The sequence below is a fragment of the Topomyia yanbarensis genome, chromosome 1, assembly GCF_030247195.1.
Source record: "Topomyia yanbarensis strain Yona2022 chromosome 1, ASM3024719v1, whole genome shotgun sequence".
NCBI lineage: Eukaryota > Metazoa > Arthropoda > Insecta > Diptera > Culicidae > Topomyia > Topomyia yanbarensis.
Genome location: NC_080670.1, coordinates 36,506,179 through 36,532,427, shown reverse-complemented (window position 1 = coordinate 36,532,427; position 26,249 = coordinate 36,506,179). Strand labels below are relative to the sequence as shown.

The window sequence follows — 26,249 nt, the reverse complement described above, 5'->3', positions numbered from 1 at the left end:
GACATTAGTCTAGACTGCTAGGACCGAGATTAGACTTCCGGACGTGCCCGTTTGTTGATCGCGCGAGTGGTGTTTTAATGCTTGGGATCGCGTTTGGAAGTTTATAAGTGCTACGTTTACTCTGCTACCGGAGTGTTTTCATGTTGGCGAAAACGCGGGCGTAAATATGTGTAGATTATTGCAATTGCATGGTCGCGTTTGTGACCAGGTTTATGTTATCGCGAAAGCCACGAGCGTTTGTACGTTTGTACTTATATGAGTACAGATAGAGTATAGTAGAGATATACTAATAGAACCATAACATGCCGAATAAAGGAAAAAATATGCAAAGAGCTTGATTAGACTGTATAAATTGACCGATACTATTTTGGTGCGGTCGTAGGTTGTTTAAGTTGGTGTGGTCTCTAATTATAGTGCTGGCGCGTCGAAGTTTGCCTGTCATGTTTAGTAATAATTCCGTGAGTTCTGAGTTGTGTAGTGAAGTAAGAGACAAAAGGTCTTTTTCAAGTCTTAGGTGTAACGGATTCAACTTCTCCACATTGCAACAAGCATTTTGCAATTAGCTTAGAATACGCGGTGATAGGTCATGTAACCTTACTTCTATATTGCCATTTCACATGTGAACGGGAACCTTAATTCCTGAGCTGTCACTGTCGACAACGTGTTCAACCCTCCGGAAGTCGCGCTTATGGCCCACTGAATGAGCAGCCGCTGGTGCCCTAACACAATTTCTCTAGATATTCAGAGCAGCGTGCACTCAGTGCACTAGCGCGACTGCCGGAAGGTTAAGATTGTTCTGTGAAACAAATCTTTCTGCTTGGCCTAACGTGTTAAATGATATCAGTACTACTTTGGGCTGGTGATGGTACTGAAGTAAGGTGACTTCCGTTAGTCTAGACTCCATTTTCAGATAATATCCCACTTCACGAAAACTCCGTCATATAGGACAAGATTCATTTAAATTTACTCAAATATAATTAATTCGCGGTTGAACATCACTGTGTTATATTGAATGCTGATGATACCGCTACGTGATACGAGTCCTTGGCTTAGTTTTGAAACACTCAGATACAACAACCAACATGGCAAGGTTTGAGCAAGATGTCATTTCTACTTCCCGTCATAATCAAAAAATAACCCACGTCGTGTTATGCCACCGCACCGCCACTAATTTTGGCGAACGGCGTCACGCCGATACGTCGCCGCCGCCGATCAAAATCGCACCAATACCGGCGATTTTTTTACATCGGCGCACACCTCTAATTCAACCTTTTCGCTTACTTTTTAATGATCGCAAAATGCCTGGCTGTCGTCCACATCACGACATATTTTTTTATTTATAATTGTCAATGCTATAGCAAAATCTATGCTGAAAAAACATGGAGGAAAATCGACAAAAAATAAATTTTATGTACTTCCCACTGTACCTCTACTATATGTAAAAACAGTTTCATTGTAAAATAAGTTTCTATGAAAAATGATCAAAACAACAGGCCAGAGCATCCTACTAACCCCATACATCAAAATTATAAAATAAATCAATCAAATTAGGTCAGTTTATCGGATGAAAAATTGAGCTATATCCAAAAAAAATTCTAAATTATTAGAACAAATTAAGTTGAGACAAATCAGCAAATTGGATGAAATGGGTAAAAGGATAAAGAGCAATAAAATGAAGAAACTGAATAAAATGTATGAATCGTGAAAAAAATTAAATTGAATGGACTGACTGAACGGAATGAACGGAATCAACGGAATCAACGGAATGAACGGAATGAACGGAACGAACGGAATGCACGGAATGAACGGAATGAACGGAATGAACGGAATGAACGGAATGAACGGATTGAACGGAATGAACGGAATGAACGGAATGCACGGAATGAAGGGAATGAATGGAATGAACCGAATGAACGGAATGAACGGAATGAACGGAATGAACAGAATGAACGGAATGAAGGAATGAACGGAATGAACGGAATGAACGGAATGAACGGAATGAACGGAATGAACGGAATGAACGGAATGAACGGAATGAACTGAATGAACGGAATGAACGGAATTAACGAAATGAACGGAATCAACGGAATTAACGGAATCAACGGAATGAACAGCATAAACAGCACGAACGGAATGAACGCAATGAACGGAATGAACAGCATGAACTGAATGGACAGAATGAACGGAATGAATGAAATGAACTAAAAGAACGAAATGAATGCAATGAACGAAATGACTTTGGCTTTTGGTTCTAGCTACGTTTACGGCCGGGACGGATTCAAAAAAACTCGTCCGTGGGAAAATGCCACTTGTGACGAAATTGCTCAATCAAAAAATTTTTTTGTAAATATTAAAAAAATATTTTTGTAAATGTTAAATGTTATTTTACAAGATCATGTTTCATGTCTTCATTGCGCCAAGAAACATTACCGATATATGCCTATTTTTCATGCTCTACAACGGTGTAACCTCTTAATAAAGTTCTTTAAAAAATAAAATCGGAATTATTGTCAGGGTTGGGTCACTGCCTGTGTTAGGTAACGGAAATTTTCTCGTATATGACACGAGCTGCCACCTGTACTACAGCGTGCAATAATTGTTTTCGATGGAGTCTACCTAGAAGTGACTTAATTCTAATGACATTTTCCCACTAAAGAAATTGAATTTTTCTTAAAAAAATCTGGAGAGAAGAAATTATTTGCGAATAGCTAATCTGTTCGTCGCACGATATTTAAAATTAAATGGAGAATGTTAGAAATTTGGATTAGACAAAGATGGAGCAACAATGTACAAAAATGTTTCGTGATTCGTTAATTCAAACAATAAATTGCGCTTCATAAAACAATTTGCAACCATAATGGCCATGGTGGGTAACTTCCTTCCAACTTCAAAATTCTTCCATATTTAAATAAATAAATTTCAAATCTAAGACATGTGCTGAATTTCGTCAACGTCGAATAGGGTGGTGATTACTCGCTAACAAATTTTGCACGGAATTGATTGTTGTTTGTTTATTTATGACACTTTACACCTTTGGGTGGTGCATTCGTGTCAAACGGAATTGCTGGTTTTATATATTTTTTTTTAAAATTCAAAATTGACCTGTCAAACTGAACTGAGTGCCATACATTTTTTCAGGCATTTTCCGTACCAAATTTCATTTTTGGATGACATCATTAATACGGGAAGTTAAGGGACACTATTTGCTATCGAGTGCTGACTTGAAATATGTCAATTTAGTGTACCTAAAGTGGCATTTGAAGAATGATCCCACAATGTAAATTGCCAACGCAGAATTAAAAAACAACATTTCCAGTGCCAATTTGATTGTATGCTTCTGATCCCCCCCTGAGCAGAATTTCGCCATGGGAGAATGAAACTAATAACAGCTTTATTTCGGCGCATGCAACAAGAGAAAAACAATGTTCGACGGAGCGTATGTCGAACGAGCCCAGAGAGTGACGCTCGGCGGAGGGTGAAAGTGAAACGATAGACATGCAAATTGTAATCTCTAACGAAAGTGAAGATTATTTCGACGATAACAGCGAAGGTAAACAACGTACAGTGCTGTTCCGAGTTCGGTAACTAACTGTCAATCTTGAGTTGTTGCGCTATAGGAAAAAAAATCTATTACAGTGACTCTGTATAGTAATTTGTCAGGATGAAAAAGAAACTGTTCTCAAATCATTCGTAACCAGAGGATTTAGTGTGTATTTGTGTCCCCAAGTCTGGCTGTCAGGTACTGATGAGACGAAGTCGCATCGAAAATTCCTGGTTTTCTACTGAAGATCAATTTTACTGAAACTGAATGTCAATGGTTGCAAAACACGACACATAACTATACCGATAAATTCAAATCCATCTGCGAGTGAAGCCATTCGACATGCCAATCGACAGTCGTGTTGTTATGCCACCGTCACCACCACCACCACCATGCCATGCACATTCCCCATCAAGCTTTAGTTTACTTCGCGGGATCCAGGAGACTTTTTCTTTCTCGTGGGATTTGAATATCGTTCCATCTGAATGCGACTTTTGGCATGAATGGTTATGTAGATAAGCAAACAATGTTGTGGATTTTCGGAAACCGGCAAACAGTCAACAAATGGACGGAAAAGTACGCTCCGACGGATGTCGCTCTGTTTGGCTAATCAATTGTTTGCTGCGAGCTCAGTGGGCGTGCAGTACCAGTCGACTGGCTGGTCCTGGGGTGAAGCTTGACGTTTTTTTCGGGGAAATAAGGTCCATGGCATCGGTACCATGCCATCCGAGCTAATCAAGAGAATTATTGCTAGGCGGCTCTTAGAAAACCATTCGAAAAGATTCGGAAATTCATTCACTACACATTAGGATTTAAATTATGTTCGATTTAGAGATTAAGAGTACTCTTCAAATACTCACCGGTTCTGACATTAGTTTCCAATTCCAAATTATTTGATCCGATCTGTAATAAAGATATGAAATAGCTTCATTTCAGTTACGATGTAAAGGTATAAGCTCAGTAGTTGTATCGAATGATATCGGTATTATATTTAAAATATGTCAGTCTTCGTTTTACTTTCTCATAAGTTATTTAGTCCAAGTCATGTGTTCGCTTTTCAACAAAGAAGGACCCTAAACATCAGTTGGCTCGTTATATTATACCTGAAATTACTCTTTTTTTTTTTTTTTTTTTTTTATTTCGATTATAGAGGTTTTAACCTTGAGGTCATTCGCCTCTTCGGGTTAGAAAAATCTCTTGTGAAAAATTTCTAACCCTATGTGCGGGGTCGGGACTCGAACCCAGGTGCGCTGAGTACAAGGCAATCGATTTACCAACTACGCCACGCCCACCCCCCTGAAATTACTCTGTATCCGCCAAGCATTGCTCGTTTCCGAGAAATTGTCCTACTTGCTACAAATCCAATCCATGTTCCATTAGGGGTTCTAGTACCAAGAATTCTGCTTATTTTGAAGAGCATCAATCAACATCATTCAAGCAAAAATATTGGGGCGGAGATTGTTTTGAGATAAACTACATATTTATGATTTGTGAATCGATAATTGTCTTCATTAAATGTTTCTAGCCAAACGGGTACTAGGATTTACCTTTGGAATATTGTTTGATTTCTTTGACATTCTTAGACAAGCCGAATCTTGATTCTGGACACCACCGATTAAAGCTAACAACTTGACCCAACTCTCATTTTGTTAAAATCAACCCGCAGCCCACATTTTCTCCATCAGTTTTCAATTAAATTTGAGTAAACTAGACATGTCCAACAAGCTGGCGTCCTGGCTGAGACAGACCGACTGCAATACTGAAAGGTTGAGTCTGACACTAAACCAACAAATTTAGGTAATACGTGTCAGCAGCTGCTCGTCTACCTGCACTCCAACGCAAAAGGGAAAACACTTTCTATCGCGCCCGTATACAACCATTAGCAGTGGCTATCATACTAGGGTCTACGTACCCAAAGCCGTCTACTAAGGGGTTTTAATAAAAAATTGAAAATATTTATGATTGTTGTTATTATGTCAGGCGGAAGGTTTCATAAGTCATGAGTTTGCATTTCGACGTCGTCTCATAAATAGCTGGCAGACCGACTTGGTCCTTATATAGACCCAAACTTCAAAACGACTCAGTTTTCCTTCATTTTGAGTGTGATCTACTAAGCAAAGAATGCATCGCGGCTAGGATAAAAATCCCCAAGTACAGCAACTAAATATTGATACTCTACGACTGCTGGAGCACTCACCCTGCTTGCTGTACTCGTGTCAAAACCCTACTCAATAAACTTACATTTTTGTGCTGACAGCTACTATCTACTGCATAGGAAGTGTGCGCAAAGGAAAAAAACTGGGTGGTAATTCACCCCACAGAAGACAACAGTTGAAGCTCCACCTTCTCTCCCATCCACCCAAAGCAAAACTATTTGCACTAGACACTCCAACAAAGTCGAGTACCTGTTGCTTTAATTGATTCAGTAAGGTGCTTTTATGATTTCGCAAAGTGCATCAGTACTTGCGATGAGAGTTTGTTGGTTTTCCCATGTTTGTTGATTTTGCTAAGTAGCCGGAAAAATGCTGCAGAGTGATTTCGGTTTATACTGGTAGTAAATAATTGATATGGCAAAACCAGAATGTTGACTTAGAGAAGTGTCGGTTCGAATAGTAAGAACAGAAAAATTATGACAATTTATTCTGAAAACTAGTAAGTTTGTGTGAAAATAATAAATTTGTTGATATTGAAAACAGTCGTCAATTATTCTGGGATTCATGTTTTGAATCTTCGTTTAAAAATCAATACAATCAAGAGTTCGGGAGATTTTAAAGATATACTTGAAAAATGCACGTAAATGTAACAATGAAACACGTATTGTTGAATGATCTTTCATGAATGTTCGTTTAAAAAATTAAATAATTCAGGCAGTTTGCGAACCTGAAGAGACGGAATTTTATGCAAGAATGAAAAAATACAATCTTTGAGCACCAGAAAATACGACGAATTCTAGCGATTCAGAGGTGCTAACATTTGGTACGGTTATATGTGTCATCCATTCGTATTACGAAGTATAATTCACTACTACAAAAAAGACTGCGTTTTGTGTATAGACGCAAACAGTGTCATGAAATGGATGGGTTGTTTTGTTCAAAACCCGAACCCGACCCGACAGCGATAATTTCCAATTTGAAAAACCCGACCCGAGCCCGAAAGTCCAAAATTTCATAAACCCGGACCCGACCCGAACCCGAGAATTTCAAATTTGAAAACCTGACCCGAACCCGAGAAGCTTAAATTCACAGAACCCGAACCCGACCATCTCTAATATACAGATAACGGCTCTATAGAAGTACGCTTACATGATTTATCTTCACGCATCCCTGATATCGTGATGAAAAAAATTACGTCAAGATACAGAGAAGGGGATTCGTGAGAGCAGCTCAAATATTCCCGGATGTCCCTAACGTTGTTAATGTTGTGTGAATGCTATCGAACAAACTAATTCATTCATACGTAACCATTTGATGCAGATCAACCTAAAATGGGTCGTCTCATCAAATAACACTGGTCGTGCATGCAGTGCAGAATCCTATGCGCAAATTCTGCAAAAAGACACTGCACTACGGAAAAATTTGTACCGTTATCTCACGCCAAACCACAAACGGCTCTAAAACCAATATATACGGATTTGACAAGAACAAATCTGGAGAAAATTTAGATTAGGGCGTAAGTAACATTGAGAGCCTCTCTTTGCCTACTTTCTCTTTCGATTATTACGAAGTCACTTTAACACTTTGCACTAATTTTCGAGCACATATCGAAAGCCGAAAAAAAGAACTGGAAAATTGTGTAAAGAGTTGAGTAATAAATGTTCGAACGACAGAGTAATGAACAGAAGAGAAAGATCCCAAAGAGAATCTCTCATTGTTACTGACGTCCTATTCAAAATTTTCTCCAGAAAAATTCACTCAACAACACTCGCGAAAAGTGTATCCAAGCTAACACCCGGTACCACCAGCAAAGAAGCAAACACAGAAGAGAACGCATACGTTCGCCCGTCCGCTCGCATTCCTGTTTGGTGCTCTATTGCTTTCTTCGAAAATATTTGGAATTTGCTTCTGAATAGTTTGTAATATATTCAGTCAATTCAAGCAAAAAATGAAGTAGCCGACTTCCTTAAGAACGCTTATTTAAACAAACGTCAAATAACAAGGCGACGAATTAATAAAATGATTTAAAATTGATATTTTTATCAGAGGGGAACAACTTGACAGCTCTTATACAAATCGATGAAATCACTTTTTTGGGTCTGTGGGTCTTTATTCAAGAACAATTTCTAAAAAAGCGTAAACTTGTTTACAGTGAAAATTTTCTGGTTTTTTGCTTTCGATAATGCGTTTTTGAAGACTTTTTGGAGGCTTGGCGAGGTTTTGTTATTAAAATAATGCATCTGTACTCCGATCAATTTTTTGGAATCATCGGCATACAAACAAGCGGTGCGTATGCTGGTTAGTGAAAACCTTCATTTTGTTTTAAGGTACTATGGTAGTAATATTTGTATTGCAATGTTAACATACCACACAATGATACAGTTTTTCTCCATCTCCGATAAAAAGCGAGCCCTCATCACTTCTGAAATTCGAGGTAATCTTTGCACCGTAAATGTTCCAGTACCTATCAGTTAGATATGCTGTCAGAAATAAACGAACGACTTCCACTTTTGTAAAATGCGAAGTAAAAAAATGACAATCACAAAATTATGTGTATTTAAGGATTAACGACAAACTTTCGGGAATTGTTATATGCGAAAGATGTTTCAAGGGTGACGGGAGAGAAAAAGGCTTACACTAGAAGCGAACTCAAATCGAATAATGCATTTTGCATTTTACATTCGCACTATTAGTAATAATTTCATGAAACACCAAAACGACGAATTAACTTGTTCCCTACATTAAATTATTACGCTGTTTTGAAATGATTATCTTGATTATCACGTCCAAATGTAAATAAAGAAAAATGTTCGTGGAAGACGTCACGGAATCATTAGGTTTGTTCCAGTATTAGGAGAAACTGGAAGTACTCCGGAGCAAACAGGGAGAAAATCGTTCCTGTACTATCTTCTTCTCTTTTTCCTTCTTGTGGTGGCAAACCGGAGTGAAAAAGAACAAGAATTTTTTGCTCCGGAGCAACAGGTAGTAACTTCCATGTACTAGAACAAACCTATTTTCTCACATGAAAATTTGCAGTCTCACTATTCCATATCAACATTTGAATAGGGCTAATAAGATTTGTAAACAAACTTTTGTTTTGCTGATTTCTCTTAATTTGTTATCATTTCAACACAGAAAACATTTGAAATTGATTCTACCAAGGGCAAAGAAGTTGATTCATGTGTATTTTTCATAAAACTCAACTCTGTAGCGGAAAAATGAACGAAATAAGTTTGTTTACAAAAGTCTCATTAGCCCTTTTGAAGAATTACTATTGAATTAGTGAACGACATTCTATGGTGGCGACATCATTCCAAATACGGTGGTTTCAAGCACCTTAGGCCAAACGTCAAGTTGCGGGAGGGTTGATTTTATTGTTGTTTTATGAACACCAGAATTTTTCGCCCATCTTCCGTCCATTTCCGTTCAAGTGAAATTGCGGGCCCCCAAATAGGACCCGGCCCCCGGGACAATTGCCCCAGCTGACCCCCTCCCTCCAATCGGACCTGACTGTAGAAATTAAAATTAAAAAAATCGACATCTGTCTTATGTCACAAAGAAATGCGAAGTGTGATGTTCCCATTAGTGTAATAATAAAGCAGTTATAGATATCGAAATTCTACCGTAAATACACATGAAACGATGAATGGTTTCGCGTATGACATTTAATACGTTAGGATATAATTGGTTAAGGTTGGACAGAGAATGGGCAAAAATCGAAAATGAAAAAAGCAATTTTTTTCCACACCGTGCGTTAGATCTTCATAAAAATCAATCAGCTTATGTCCAATGTTGTTACAGTACCTCTGATTGATTTTCATGACGATCTAACACACGGTATTGAAAAAACTGCTTTTTTCGTTTTCGATATTTGCCCATTCTCTGTTCAACCTTAAGGTGATTGTCAGTTTGTCTTCACATCTCGCCCTGAGCAGAAGCAAAAAATCGTCCCGCGCAAGTGAAACAGTCAATTCTACCTAAAAATCAATCGGTGCCTATCACACAAGCAGTCCATATAACAATAGCCTATACCTACTGTGCGATTTAGTGATGAGTGACGGTGCCCAGCAAAAAGCAACCCAGCTGCGGTTGAACTGTGTTGCTGTTGATTTTTCGAAATGCCCCGTAAGACCAGCCATTCGGGAAGTGGAACAGTTATTAAAAGTGCAGATGAAACTCAATCTGGCTGAAGTGAAAACCCTACAAATGCATCATATCAAACATTGCGTGCTGATTTCGTTCAACAACATTAACCAAGCTGAGTCATTCGCCTCGCGAAACAACATGCAGCACACCGCCGAATGCGGCAATGTTAAATATAGCATTCCCGTATACATCGAGAACGGCGCTGTAGAAGTTCGTGTCCATGATTTGGCTACGCGTACCCCTGACGGCGCGATTAAAAAATGCTTGCAAAAATACGGAGAAGTAGACTCCGTTACACATGAGACTTGGAGGAATTTTTTCCCGGGCATCCCTAACGGTGTTCGTGTGGTGAGAATGCGTGTGACCAAGCCAATTCCCTCATACATAACCGTCACAGCGTTAGGAAGTGACGATGTTCTCATTCATCAAACATCACTAGTCACGTACCCAGGGCGAATTCGTACGTGCCAGTTCTGCACGAAGAAGCTGCACCTCGGAAAACCTTGCGTAGAAACTGTTAAGGAAAACTCAAATCCAACTAAAATCAGCACACAACCATCTTACGCTAAACCACTAACAGCTGCAAAACCAACATCTATGGATCAAGCACCAACAACCAGCAACAACAACAACGAAACGAATGCCGATAACGAACATACTAAAACGACCCTTAAGAGTAAAACACAAACTGGAACATCCAACTGCGAGCAGCAGGAAAGTAGTACGGACGAGGACATGGACGTGAACGATAACGCGAAAGACAAACGAAATGAACCTCAACTTGCAGTGGACAACACTGGCAATATTTCGCCCCCTAGAAAAAGGATCTCAACACGCAGCAGAAAGCTGCGCCTGAACGAGACCAAAAATTTAACGTAGCTGTTTTTTTTTATTTATTGTAAAAAACCAAACAATCGGCCTCGTCGAGCTACCGCATTTGGGCCTAAATAAATTAATTAATTATAAAAAAAGGTGATTGTCACTTAAAAAACCTCTCACCCGCTAAGGGTGCTCGAATCCAAACACATTAACTTTAAATAAGTACACATTATTCGTGGGTAATGCACATTTAATTCGTCGCTGCTTGGATTGTGTGTTTCCAACAGAGCCTACAAATTGGAGAAAACATGTTAGTAAGTATTTGGGCACTAAACTAATCTGCAGCTTATCTTCCGGTGCCGTACATTTTTCCACGCGCCAGTTTTCATTAAACGGTATAACCCAGCTACTGTTACTATATCGATTATGGTTCCATCAAATCCTAAATTTATCAGAAATTTAATTCTCGCTAAAAAAGAGCCCCCAGGTGAACCAAACAAACCCACCCGAAACCGTACGTAGGTTTTCGTTTTCTTTTGCCCCCATTTTGCGTAGAAACGCCCAATTTTCTGCTTCTCACACCATTCCTCAAAGCGAAGCAAACAATTGCCTAAATTTACTCTGTCGAAAGCGTGCCTCCACTCGATTCGCGGCAAGCGAAATGATAATAAAAATAAACAAAGTCCCGTTTTTACGAACCACAGCATAACGCAGTCAGTTTTCTTTCTAGAGTCCCTAATTTCGATAAAAAAAACACCGTTTTAAAAATCAGCCACTTGCGGATCGAATGAAGAGCGCCGGCACCTATTCTACTGGCAACCGGAGCAACCACTTGAGATATTGACAAGAGCTACGCGTCCATTTCCGGGAGGGTGATGAAAACTTATGCCAGCAATTACAAATGATCGAATCGTAGACAATTGAAGTGCTCTCCAATATAAATGTATAGGCACCTGGATTCATTATGCAATGGCTTACGTCGTTTGATCAGCTTTCCGAGAGGGAATTTACAGCTTTGCATAGCTACTCCCATGAATGATTCGGACGAAATGTTGATAGCTGTGTACTATCGATTCTGCTGAATTCAATTACCCATGGTACAGGGTTGGTCAATTCATTAAACGAAAGCGTAGTATGTCTCAGAAGTTGACAACAAAATGTTGATACTGCCTTGCTCCTTTATTCAATATTGAGTAGTGTCCCCGGAACCGATATGTTTACCACATATCGGTTTCATCGATGATAGTACCTAATGATAACTATTAAAGAGCACACGGATGACACAGTAGGTGAAAAAGTTATGGCGAAACTACCGAAATGAACTTTACTGTCAGGATTTACAGCTCTGTTTGTTATTTTTGGTAAGTGATTTTCATTATTATTAACCTTTTTTAACTTTTTTCAAACGACTAAGGTGTGAACGGGACATATTGACCCAGATCCCGATCAGAAACACATAACAAAAAGATTTCTAAACTATGTTTCATTTTATTACTTTTTTACAATTTTCTGTTATTTTAACTACTAAGGGCATGTTCAGGAGCGTTTTATTTTGTACAGGTGTATCAAAGTATAACTGAAACTGAAACATTCACATCCCCAGCAGAGCGTTTTGTTTTATAATTTCGAAAAGTTTTGTTTTAAAATTTAAAACTGTTGTACGATGCCGTTCTATTTGTTGATGATTTTAAAACACGTTTAAAACTGTGTTTTAAATACATGGAAAGCACTCTGTACAGATACTTAGACCCGATAGACTGGGAAAAAATAAGCTTGAATGCAGTAACGCTGGAGGCATGGCGAGACATAAAATTTAAACTGAATTTCACACCCGCTAAAACTGCTGCTGGGTACAGCACGTTCTAGTTTTAAAAATTTCAGTTTTACATTATAGAACTGTTAAAATTATGAATCTAGAACTGAAACACTCCTGAACATGCCCTAACGAGACCAAAATTATAACGCGCACAATATGTTACGAAAGTGGCATTCTTCGCAATGAAAAATTAGGAAAATGTTGTTCAAATATGTGGAGCTCCAGTAGAATATATCGCGAATCGTGAATTTCCTAATAAAAGAACAAACGATAAATCTTTCAATTTATCGGCAGCCGGTTGCCCAGAGCAATTGTTTTTGGCGCACTTACTAACACCATTCCTTCTTTCTGTGGTATAGAAGGAGATCCAGATAATTCTTCAATCTCAAGCAGCAACATGTATCGGACGAACATTCCTTACATTCCTTTAGAAGACCTGCGTTCGGACGTGGCCAGCGCACAGTGGCGGGTCTTCAAACAAAAGTCGGACAAAACCTCAAATATTAGCTAATTTAGCTGAAAATCACAATTTAAGCTAATTTTAAGGTGCTGAGCTCATTTTTGATGTCAAAAGTCGTAAAATATTAAATGCATTTTTCCATACAGTGTCATTGAACCTTTCTTATAACTATAATCCCGTTTTCATGACAGATTTTCCGTTACTGTTCACCAATGTCAGCAATATCATAAAAAATGAAGAACACTACTTCAAATCCATTGTACAACGTGTTGGTTTACTGTAGATTGTCTAGCTATTTTACACAAAACACAATGCGCCTCCATATCAGCAACAAAGCTTCAAAATATCCTTAAACCTTTTTGCGCACCTAGGCGCAGAACGAGACCATGATATTCGAAAAGTAGAGTCTATTTCCCATAGAGTATATACTATGTAACCGTTCCGAAATGATTCCGAAATCTGTACAGAATACATTAGTGGAAAAATTATTTTTGTTCTTACCACCTCAAACATATTTAAACTAAAAAGTCATAGTTCCATGTAAATTTACCAAATCTATTTTATTCACTAACCAAGTTCTTCCGTTCCTCTACACAATGAAACTATTTGTGCTTAAAACGGACCAAAATCAAAAGAGCAACATGCATTTGAAGTGAAGAGAGCAATGGTGGTTTCGGAAATGAAAATCATTAAAAAGTCCGAACTTTGCTACGGTTAAACTCATGTTAAAAATCATGTTCTGATCCAATGATCATTAAATTTTGAATATACATCATTCAATACATGAGAAATTTAGGAAAAATATGAAATATCAATATTTCAAAAATAAATTTTTGAGGTTTTGGCCAGCCACCAGCCACTGTGCGGCGTCCGTATTGATCAGCATGCAGGGCATAATATGGATCAGTATGTTATTCCCAAGTATGTGTTTTCAATAAGCATTTCGAAACTTCAATTGGTTTTGGTAAAAAACGGGAAATCTTCTATGCCTATGCTAATACTTCGTAATATGAGTATCCATCAGTTGCCGGTATTTTGTAGACCTGAAATGAAAGTCTTTCGATTTTGAAAATTACTTATTTAATCCACTACCCTCATTGAGATTAGAGACATTTACACACAGATTTTTCCAACTGCTTCGCGATATCAAGCCGTTCGGCATAGTTCTTTGAGTGTATAAAGGTCAATATTCCACCGAAGGGGTTCTTCTAGCAAAAAAACCCGAAAAGGATATGCTGTGACTATGATTGACTTAAGCTTCAAAATATTAGAATAGAGTCGTATAAGTCGTCGAACTGTGAGATTACATAGTTCTTACAAGCCTCCTATCTCACGCCTCCACACGAGTCTAAGAGTATTGAAGACATTTGGTCCTTAAAGCGGCGACGACTGGATGCTATCAGCCTTTTGCCAGTAGTAGCAGAATTGCGCAGGTCTGCCAGTAGCAGCAGGGTTGCGAACGGATCTAGACGTGAAAATACTATCATAAAAATGAACGGTTGATCGGAGATCAGACCCACTACGACTTTAGTCTGACTAGTATCGATGATCATGGCTCGATAGATACTGATTTCAAGTTCCGTTATAGCTAACAAACCCGTACATCAGTTTAGCAGTACTTTGTATTACCTTTCAATGGTTGTTATTATCGTGTTATCACTCGGTGATTTCAACATAATAAACATATCGTAGAGAAGAAATAAAATCTGTCTAAATACTGTTACCATCAATAGTGACCCGATCAATTACGCAGATAAGATTAACTTTTCTAGGCAATACTCCCACGGCCGGCTGTTTGGAGCTCAAATTGTCTTTGTTTGGAAATCATAGGATACTCTCGGTAGCCGGCTACCTAGAGTTTAAAAAACACATAAAAACTGAACAAGATCTTTTCCTTTTCGAGCGATTGTGTACTCGAAGACTAACAAAAAAAACTACATAATAAACTATGCTTTAAAGGTCGCATCGCCTGCGAATCCTAGGCCTTATATCATTCTAAACCTTCAATTCCGCGACAGCTGTGGAACAGTCTGATGAATCATCGTTCTTCCGTTAAGTATATCAGACATCAACACTACCCGTCTACCTTGTTCTTTATCGTTCCCCGTGTACGATAACGATGGGCGCGGCCGGCAATGGTGGCTATCATGCTGTTGAGGTTTTAATATATGTCTGTTTGGTATGAATTCCAAGTTCCCATTCTCTAAGCCAGCGATTCTTAGCCTGGGGTCCGCGGACCCCTAGGGAGGCCTTGAAGTCGTTGCTGGGGGTCCGCGAAGAAAAAGATATTTTCCGAGAGCATATCGAAATTTTAAGTCTTGTTTCCTAACAAACTGCAAATAACATGTTGATAGCATACAAAATCGATGTTTATCCGAGGGGCCCACAGCAACCAAAGGTGATTTCTAAGGGGTCCGTGGTACGAAAAAGGTTGAGAACCAAACCAAGGCAAAACTTATTTTTAGATAATCAGCTGTCTAATATGATGAAGTTAACGTGCAATCCGCCAAAATTATCATCACAAAGCAATGCCAAAATTTAAATGTGGTCATGGATACTACATCCATGACCTCTTTATAATAACTTGGAGATTTAAAAAAACCTACGAATTAAGTCATTAAGCACTTTTCGTAATGGTTCCAGTTTATCGATTTGGGATTACTTTATGATTTTTTTTTTATTTCGATTATAGAGGTTTTAACCTTAAGGTCATTCGCCTCTTCGGGTTAGAAAAATCTCTTACGAAAATTTCTAACCCTATGTGAGGGGTCGGGGCTCGAACCCAGGTGCGCTGCGTACAAGGCAATCGATTTACCAACTACGCTACGCCTACCCCTACTACTTTATGATAAAAAACCTACAAATTATTAAAACAGATGTATTTGTGATCAGAAAAGAATTGAAGCTCGTTTGAAACAAGCCAGTTTACCAATCCATGGAAATTCTGTTGAAGCATAAAGTTTCACCTAACATCTACTATCTGCCTAACCATGTTTATGTTGGGCGAACCCCCGTTTCAGGAGCGTACCAGTTTGATATCTGAGCAGCCCCAAATAATGTGATGGGCGTTGGCATCACTGCCTATTATGAGATGAAGCTCATTTCGGCTCCAGTATAATACAACCCTTTTGACATCATAAGATAATAAGTCATCATGCGGCAAATATGCTGCAGAGTAGCCGTATTTTCTGTCAATTATATCGCGACTTGCGAGCTTGTATATACCACATGCATCTTTAAAATTCGTGGATTCATCATGCCTGTCTTGTTCAAAGAATTGTAGCGGGCCAAATGGCCGTTTACGGTTTCCGTCTACCAAAACGCTCCTCAGGACGTTTTAAACGAGTAGCTTTAGCGCCACCCCCGAAGAGGACCACTCGTCAGGTTAGAATTGCCCAGCATGAAACCTAACCTCAGGGCAGGTTATAGAAATTGATCCCGAAATGGCGCAAAGGAACGGTAGGTAAACACAAAATGTGAAAAGATGCACTCCGTTTCGCGTATAGATGGAGCCACTACTATATTTAGCAAAGACGCAAGAGAAATGATCGTTATACCAACTCGAAAGCTCATGCACTAAAAAAACGATCAGTTATCATCACAGGCAGAACTCAGTCGAACACTCTTTCACTCTCGCTTTGTAGGTAGTAGTGGGGACTAATTCCCGATAGCCCATCGGAGTAAAACAAACACAAAGAAAATTCAAATCTACGGAAACGACGCGAAACGTGAGAAATCTTCTCGAACCAAATTCACTACACGGGAAAGCTAATCAACATAAAAAATACAAACATTTCAGGTAACACTAACTAACAGGAAAACATTTTATTGAACGGATTGAAATACGGCATTTTATTCTTAACCTAGGTTTTATATATACATTAAGCTTTACATTTTTCGTGTTCCTTCCCTTTCTAGCTTTCCCCTTTCCTGTCTACCTACGTGCGGTCAAAATTTCCTGCTAGCGGATAAAGCTGCGCTGAACAGTACAAATGCGCGCTGGGCTTTAGCTTTCGAGCGGCAAAGAAAGCTTTCGAAGGTTTGAGTGTTGTGTGTGTATGGATCTACGTGCACGGATCAATGATCTATTTTTAACTTACATGCGATATTTCAGGAACAGCGTCGATCTAGCAGAGCTGCATCTCAGTTGGGTGCCGACTGGTATTGCGGCTTCGGCACCGATTTCCTATCGCAAACCAATTCAGCGATGGCGACGAACGGCGTCTACAATGGCGTCGCAATGATGACGCTAATTAGGCCTTTGCCTACCGGGTGTTCAATTCGGCCAACTTTTCGACGATGAAGATGGCCGTCGCTCTAACGAAGCGCGTTGATGATTTTGCTGCTTCTTTCCGACCTTTTGCCAAAAGCGTCGGGAACTTTCGAAGCCGGAACGTGGGGTCAGCAGGGTGGCAAACGAGACGGGCGGCGTGCCGAGCGTATGCGTCGCTAGAACGCGGATGGCGGAAAATCTCCAAACATTCAATAAAAGAAAAGAAGCCGTCGATCGGCTATTCGACGCTTTGAAGCTTTTTATCACACAACTCAATTATTAATTCTTACCTTCTTTTCACACACAAGTTCGCATGAAATGTAACGAATTCAAATTTGTTGACCGCACAATTCACTGACCGCACTAGCTATGCCTATCGGAAAGGAACTTTTTTAATAAATTTAATCCTAAAAAAACTTCTCACATTTTGAACAAACTACCTTTTAAAACACACCGCGATACTAAAAAAAGAACTTCACACTGCTGCCTCTTCCACGATCAGGATCGAAATGGACGAGTTGCAGTTCTGTAGATCCTCAGATAGGCGTCAAGTGATTCGAGTATTCGTAGTCGGAAGTACGTATTTTTACAAATACTACTCTTTCGACAACCATTTCTCTCGCTTGAATTTTAAGAATATTCTTTCCTCTTAACACATTCGTAGCTATCCATTTCATTCTAATGCGCATTTGGGTTTCGGTGAGACGGAATATTTTTTGAAAGTTCATCCGAAATATGATACCGAACGATTTGAACAAGGCTCATACGGCAGAACCGACCTATTTGCTGGTATCGCAGGGTCGGCTAGCTACCGGGTAATCAAGGGCTACGCGGATCAAGAACAAAAACCTAGAACATTCACTTTTCTTATCACTGTTTTTATTGAGGTATTTGTTGTGTGTGGGTGTGGGATGACATATACAATTTGTGTTTTAATGTGGCGTGTGCACTACTGCTATCATTCAACGTACCGTACTTTTACTGCTGCTGTTGATGTGCGTCGCGACGCTGACGATGCCGACGGGCGAGATCCCCTCGCGGACGTCGGCGAAACTGGCCGGATGAAGGCCCCGGTACCGGTACGATGGTGATCCAGATGCAGCGGGTGGACGGACCAGCGGGCGTTGCTGGCTTGGATGCAGGCAGGCGTCTTCCCTCCTTGGCGAGCATCGGCGTGACCGCGGCTAAACGCAATGGCCACCACCAAGAGGGGACCCTCCTTTGCGATTAGGGCCTTTGCCCGAGGGTATGAAGCGGAGGCGCGCAGCGCCGGATGACGAACGACGGTCCTTTACGATTAGGCGCGGAATCCTCCCGGATTCGCGTGCCGAACCGTGTGCTGAACGATTTGATGCGGCGCTAAGAGGTCCTGAACCAGCCGTAAACGTTATAACACACTTCCCACCCCAAAGGGAGGGGGGGGGGGGTATACACTTAACTTCACCGGATAAAATATACTTCAGCACACGGGCGTCTGATAGAAAAGAGACCAGAGTTTTAAACTGCTGGCCCTTTTATAATAATTTTGAGATGCATTTCCCTCCAATTTTTATCCCAAAACCATTTTTAAAATTTCAGCATCGCGCGTCTCCAGGCTGGGTGGTTCAGCTACCCACCGAGACAAGCTGACAGTTTGCAGCGGTACGCACCCTTTCACTACCCTACTTACTGTTGTTGTGTAAATTAGTACAAGAAACGTAAAAGTTCTACAAACAAACAAATAATATTTACAACAAAAACCTAAGCAATGGAACCAACGGTTACAAATAGGCTAAAATTGCATGCAAGGGAATATTTGTACACAAGCGTCTGAATATTTCTTGATGTGATGCGTTTTGGCATAGTGAGCGTAGTGAACGAATAATGACAAAAATTACGAAAAAGGTGAACATGCTACAGAATAGAAGACGGTGATCAGAACTTTTCCAACGCAGAAGTTTCCTTTATGGAAACCAAAGCCATGGAAATCTAAGCTATAGAAGCTTTTATTTACTGAAGAAGATAACATAAATTCCTAGTAGCTATATGTTTATGCTGGATCTTTATTTGTTCCACTCCCACCATTGTCGACCGGACACATTGCATCGCCAACATATAGTGTAAAACAATCATTCAACTATAAAACATCGCACTCACATTGCGTGGAAAAGTTTGTTAGGTATAATCAGTTACAACTAACGATAAATATTTGTAGCAATCAGCATCTAGTTCGGACCGAAAACAAATACCCACCAAACTTTCCCGGATTATTTACATCGGACCGTTCCAGGGCAAAGCAAATGAAGTTAAAAAAGTAACAAAATATCCAGTCCCTGATTATCAGAGTGTTCACAAAACCCACGACACAGCAAGGAACGTAGAGTATTCATCAAACCAGATAAACCCGTAGCTTCGTCTTCGAGGCTCTCCCGTTTGATGTTACATAGTTGTACAATATGAGTGCCCGCAGAGGAAAATAAGTTATTCAAATGCCAATCTGTCATACACCGCAAGAATACATATTGGAACTTTGCGTCTTTGCAAGATGCGCCATCAATGCAGGTACGCTACACAGTACAAAAACAATTGTCTAATTTATTACTTTGTTATCTTGGTTTTACAATGATGGAGACAAAATATTTCATTTTAAATAAGCTCAAACATGGATACTGTTATCCTCAAAAACTACCGTCGAACGATGCCATATTGTTAACGTCAAATGCAGCACAAATTTTTTTAGTGTGTACCTCCGCTCTAGGGGTAGGAAAAATGATTCTGGAAGTGGAAGTTTGTATAGTGTATACCCAAGATGGAGAGAAAGGTGGGAACATTTGACACTTTTGAGTGTATTAGTTTTATGCTTGCAAAATTAAGCATGGCGGCCGGGGCCCTTGAAGTAAACATGTACATCCGAGCGAGCATCCGGATTCTTTGGTGCACGGTGAAAAGTTAAAAAAGGCCGAGCTTCACCTCGGATCTACCGATTAGAACACTTAGGGACACTTTTTACTAGGGTTCGTCGCGGTGCGGATGTGGGCGGTAAATGGATTGTCCGCACCGCAACCGCAAAAAAATAATAAAACCGCACCGCTTACCGCAACCGCACTTTATTTACCGCACCGCATCGCGCGGTAATGCGGTAAATGCGGTAAAATTTTTATAAATAGTGTTGGAAAATAGTGTTGGAAAATTGATCATTTGTGTAACAGTATATAATAAAATATTATTTTTATTCACACGAAATTTAACTTTAAGAGACTCCTCAGAATGTATTGTTTATGAAAAAATCAACTTTTTCATTTTCTATTAATAAAATTCCGTTCATTTTAAGGCAAACATTATACATTCAAAAACGTTCTACTGCAGTAATAGGAAAACTTTTATTTTAGCAACCCTTCAGTTAATTGAAAAGGGGAATAAAAATGTAATAAGAAATGAAGTTGCATATTTTTTTCTTTAAATTTTCATATTTTCAATGCTTTTGACATATGAAAATAAAATGTATGATTTTCGCATTTACGTAGTAAAACTACCTTTCATTCTAAAGGAATTTCACCAACAAAAATTTAAAGTCGAAATACCAGTACTTCTATATAGTAGCGCATACATTCCAATACAGTGAAATAAAAACATATTGTATTTCATCAATAAGAACGGCGCCATATTTGACGAAAAAATTGCTCTATACATTACATCTAATCAGGTGTCCGGTCTCAACCGGTACAGAATTATTGAACATTAGAAAAACTGCAAAAAATGTATGATTTGTAGCATACAGCAGAAATGATTTTTAAACATAGGGGGTTTTACGGACAATATATCTCAAAACTCTAACTTCCGCATTCTTCAAGAAACAGATGTATTCTCATCCAACAACTAAGATTGCTCCCTTTGAAAATGTATGAAGTGTAATTTTCCTAAGGCTAGTTCGAAAGTTCTAGCATTTAATGTATTTTCCTCTAATATTTTGCCAATAAGCCAAAAACAAAAACTTCAATTGCAGTGAACGGGAGTCAAACTATGTGGTATTTGGCAAAAAAAAGCTTCAAAAAAGCTACAAAATAGTCTTAACTGAAAAATATTAGGACTTAATTTGGTAGAAAATTATAGTAAATTTGAATGGAAGTACGCGAAAAAAAGTTATGTAGCATACTTTTTGAGAAATAGTCCATTAAAATTGACTGTAAAGCCGTGTGGTGTCCGGCGGGCTGAAATCTTTTTGCACTATTTCAACCAAGAATAGAACCTCTGGGAACTGCTCCCATGTCGTAAGAGGCGACTAACAACATGCTAGGAGTTCCTAGGCCGAGGTTTTGTTCCGTACCGAAGACTTAATCTGGACGGACCTTAAGGTTTTCCATATTACCCTCTTTCCAGTCTGTATTTAGTGAATCACTGACATATACCTTTTCTGATTCGCCTTTCTTGATTGTGTACCAACGTTTTAAGTTTCTTCTGGCGGTTGTATATTAGCCGTAAATGACGAAATCTAATTCTACACTAAGTAACAGAATATATTAATATACCGGCACTTCCACGCCAAGGTTTAACTTCCAAAGCTTTGGCTTAAAAACCGTTTTTAAAAAATGGAAACTTTCATGCAGGAAATTTATTGAATTGGCCTAAGATGGAGCTGTCGAATTTCACAAAAAGCTTTTTATGTTGCAAGTGATCTGTAGTTGTGTTAAATTAGGTATTTTTCTATTATATTTGGAACCGTCTACCGACAAATCTACATTTACGAATACCTCCAAAAGTGACTTCTTGAGGTCTCATGAAGGCCTGACACTAGCTTTATGATACTTTTGCTTTTCTAAACAGTAATAAAAATCTCAACATTCAAGAACTTCACTTTGTCAGAAAATGTAGGGCCATCGGAAGCTAAAACTTCGTAAAATCGCCCTCCTGGTCCTTTTTTCAGTGCAGTACTCTACGTCACTCGTTCAAATTTGCACCGCTCTTATGGTAGTCGGTATTTGCTAGTATTACTGTTCTCCCATCCATTCTGGTAGTCAAACGGTGGGATAGCAAAATTCTTACAAGTTTCCTATCTCATGCCTCCACGCGATTCTAAGTCTATTGATGACATTTGGTCCTTAGACCGCAGAATGAGAGGGTGCGAACAGAATGAGAGGGTGCGAACAGATCTAGTCGAGAAAACATTGCCGTAAAAATGAATAGTTGATCGGAAATTAGCCCCAATACGACTAATCTGACTAGTATCTATGAACACGGCTCAATACGTATTGAAAATTCGCCGCGTCTGTTTTTATGAACCTAATTTAAAGCTCCGTTATTGTTAACAAGCCCGTGCATCAGATTAACAATCCTTTATATTTCCCTTCAGTGTTCGGTATTATCGCTCGTATACTTGTATTCCACAAACAATCCGATATGGAAAATAAGAAATACTTTCCTTGATTTATAACATCTCGCGCTATTTTTGCCAGTATAATATGCTGTCACTTGGTAGTTTTCAAGCCAATAAATATATCGTAGAGAAGAAGTAGCGAGTTCTGTCCAAATACTGTTGCAATAAATAGTGATCCGGCCCATTACGCAGATAAGATTAGCTTTTCCAGGCAATACTCCCACGATCGGCTGTGTGGAGTTCAAATTGTTTTTGTTTAGGGAACATAGTATACTCTCGGTAGCCGGCTGCCCAGAGTTTAAAAATAACCAAAAACTAAACAAGATCATCTCTTTTTCGAGTGATCGTGCACTCGAAGACTAACTAAACAACTACCTAATAAAATATGCTTTACAGGTCGCATCGTTTGCTTGGAGCGAATCCTAGACCTGATACCCTTCCAAACCACCAACTCCGCGACACCTATGGAAGAGTCTGATGAATCGTCGTCCTTCCGTTAAGTAGGTGGAGCATCAACACTTCCTGTCTACCTTATCCTTTATCCTTCCCCGTGAACGATGGAGATGGGGGCGGCCGGCAATGATGGCTATCATGCTGTTGAGGTTTTAATATGGGTCGGATTGGTATGAATTCCTACTTACCACTTCCTAAGCAACTCTTATTAGATAATCAGCAGTCAAACATGATGAAGTCAGTGTGCAATCCGCCAAAATCATCGTCACAACGCAACGCAACGCAACGCAACGCAATAGTCCATTAAAATTGACTGTAGAAAAATTCACATTGAATTTACACAGCAATCAAAGAAGATAGAAATACGATGCTGCTGAACGAATGATAGAATAATCATCCATATTTGGACCCCTCCTTATTTTGGACGCTTTCATACATTTGTATCCTTTACTGCCAATTATTGTAAATTCGTTTGGTTTGACGAAGATAATTATATTCTTTGGGATGTGTTTAAGTCCCAGCATAATTAGTTCATCTCTAATTCCTTTAAATTAGTCAAAATTCGCAATTGAAAAATTGATATCGAAAACGATTCACAATTCCACGATTACCAACAGAAATCGGGAGAAGTGATGCACTTTTAAATTGGATTTAAGAGTACAAATTTATTGTTTTTAAATGATCGAATAATTTTGTCTCTATTTGGATCTTGCATTTTATGTATTTGAAATGGTTAGTTTGTGAATTTTTACTTAGAAGTGTCAAATAACTAGTCCAAAATATGTCGTCAAAATATAGCGTCAAAATATTTCGGACACAGCTAGATTTTCTTTTGTAATAGCAGTCTGTTTATCAATTTAGAATAATCAAAATTATCACTTTATCAATTATTTTTTTTGCGGCGCGGTTGCGGTAAAACCGCGCGGTAAAAGCTCTTTCCCGCACCGCATCTGCGGGAAAAAGTGTCTCACCGCACCGCAGATTTTGCGGTGCGGGTGCGGTAAATACCGCGCGGTTGCGGTAATTACCGCAACCGCGACGAACCCTACTTTTTACCTTTAAAAAACGATTAAATTAACTATGGCCGAACCGAAACAAAACTGATGGCAACAGAAAGGCCCACTACGTCATTTGTTTGTGCTTTTCTTCTTCATATCCTCTTGTTTTTTCGGCTTCGTCAAAGAAAAATGACAACCTCACTCACACACAGAAAAAAATGTGCACACCTGTTCCGTCTTGGTGTATACCCATGGTGATGTTGTTAAGGCGCACAAGTTTATGTATGTGGGCTGGACGAACAATGGTGACATCCGCTAGCAGTAATTTTCGTTGATATCTCTGCTTTGCTCGCATACGCCATTGACTAGCCATGAATGGGAAGTATCATCATAAACTGATAACCAGACGGGGAATTTAGTTGCTTTGGATACTATTTTTCTTTGTAGATCGGGAAAAGACGAGGGTGTTTCCTGGGCTTGAGATATTTCGGTGATCATTAAGTTTATCGACGACATTTGGAGATGTTTCTGTAAACTAATTGCGGTTCATTCAATATTCGATCGAGAAGGTTTCATTTGTATTTCATTCAAATTTATGTAGTAATGAAGCAGAGTAAACATACACTTGTCAACATTTCAGATCTATGTTATCAGAATAGCTTTATTTATTCCGATAACAAAAAATCTGCACAATTGATGGATAGATTTTAGGATTGCGTATTTTTTGGCGAGTATTCCTTTCTTTATATAATTTCATTATATCTCATGGCTAGAAACGAGAAGCCACATCAAATAAGCAACATTCGAGCACAATCCATCATCAAGAGTTACGAGCTAGCCAGCTAGGGTGATTTGCATATCTTCCATATCTTGGCAGGACCGATCGAATACTGCGCCACTACCAAAAAGAAACATGACATAAAAATGAAATTAATTTAAACAAATTGATCTGAATCTAGCGAAATTGGCATAGGGCACCAGCGGCTGCTGGTTCAGTGGGTCATAAGCGCGAATTCCGGAGGGTTAAGAAATAGTATAATTACAAAAGTGATATAAAAATAAAGCAATACACCTGTTTAAGTGAAACTAAAATTAGGGTCAACTAATTATCATTCTTTCACCGTGCCATTTGAGCAGATGCTTCTCCAAATAACTGCCACCGAACGGGAATGCTTGCAGCTGAAAAAGGAAGTAAATGTGCTTAGCACCCTATCTGTGGTAAACGTTGATGCGAATGATGATAATAAAACTCGCTATAAGTGTGCAGCTTTCTGAACGGGATATTTCCTTTGTTCAGGGTCTTAAATTCAGACATTGACCGACACGAACGAGTTCCGTTGTCGGATGTGCCAACGTATAGGTAGGTATATGGGGGATTGCTGAAGGCGAAATAGCAACGAAGCGCCAGAAATCGATGTGATGATTTTATTTGCGCTCGTCCGCCAGGCAGTGATGACCGCACAAGTTGGTTAACAGTTATCGAGTTTTCAACATCGCACCCACTTGCTGAAACTTGGGCATAATTTTTGTATGCTAGTATAACAGCACCACTTTAGAAACGAAATCGATGCTAGACTCCAGTGATTGCTAAATTTACCTTATTGATATTTCTGAAACACTAGTTGATTCGGAAGAGATTTTTTTTCCGGCGGATCATTTGGGGCCTAGCAGCTCATGGTTGTGTATCAAATTCTTAGCTCGATCGGTGAAACTATATTTTTGCGCCCATGCTTTGAAGTTTACATGGAAATTCGTATGGAAAACTTTATCTTCACAAATAATTACTCCAGAAGTTGCCCATCACCTCCTAAAAATAAATCGATACATGGCATAGGAACCGTTCCCCATTGATTTCCACCTCGTCATCAATCCCGTTCGGACTGCCTCCTTTACTACCCTTATCAGAGTTCATAGTCAGTCCGATTCTTACGGTCTCCTGGTGCCTACCGCTTGTTGTACCATCCGAAAGTTATATTCGCGATGCTGCTCGTTTGACATGCGAGCAACAAATGATTCAACCAGACGCCCGGAACTTCTATTTATAATCTCTTGTATTTGATTGAGCCACATTATGTGCTTTTTGACGGCTCTTCCTGAAAAAGCTACTTCATGAATGGTAATTTTTTTCTTGTTTTGTGAACTTTTCAATTTTACCGATTTTTAATTATATCTGTTTTGCACAGATATTGAATTATTACCAACATTTAAATTCCTTGTTGTGGGTCACCTTTTGTACCCGA

The 26,249-nt window shown here is 39.2% G+C and overlaps 1 protein-coding gene across 2 annotated transcripts in view; it reads right to left on the bottom strand.

The window, feature by feature from the left end:
* LOC131677377 (uncharacterized) overlaps nucleotides 1-26,249 on the bottom strand; it is an 85,273-nt gene that overhangs the window by 17,737 nt on the left and 41,287 nt on the right. The window contains exon 3 of one of the 2 annotated variants that reach the window (XM_058957161.1): nucleotides 4,402-4,444. The exons of the other annotated variant lie outside the window; for it this stretch is intronic. The gene's annotated coding sequence lies outside the window, so the exon portion shown is untranslated. The remainder of the gene's footprint in view (nucleotides 1-4,401; nucleotides 4,445-26,249) is intronic. 2 annotated transcript variants of the gene reach the window in all.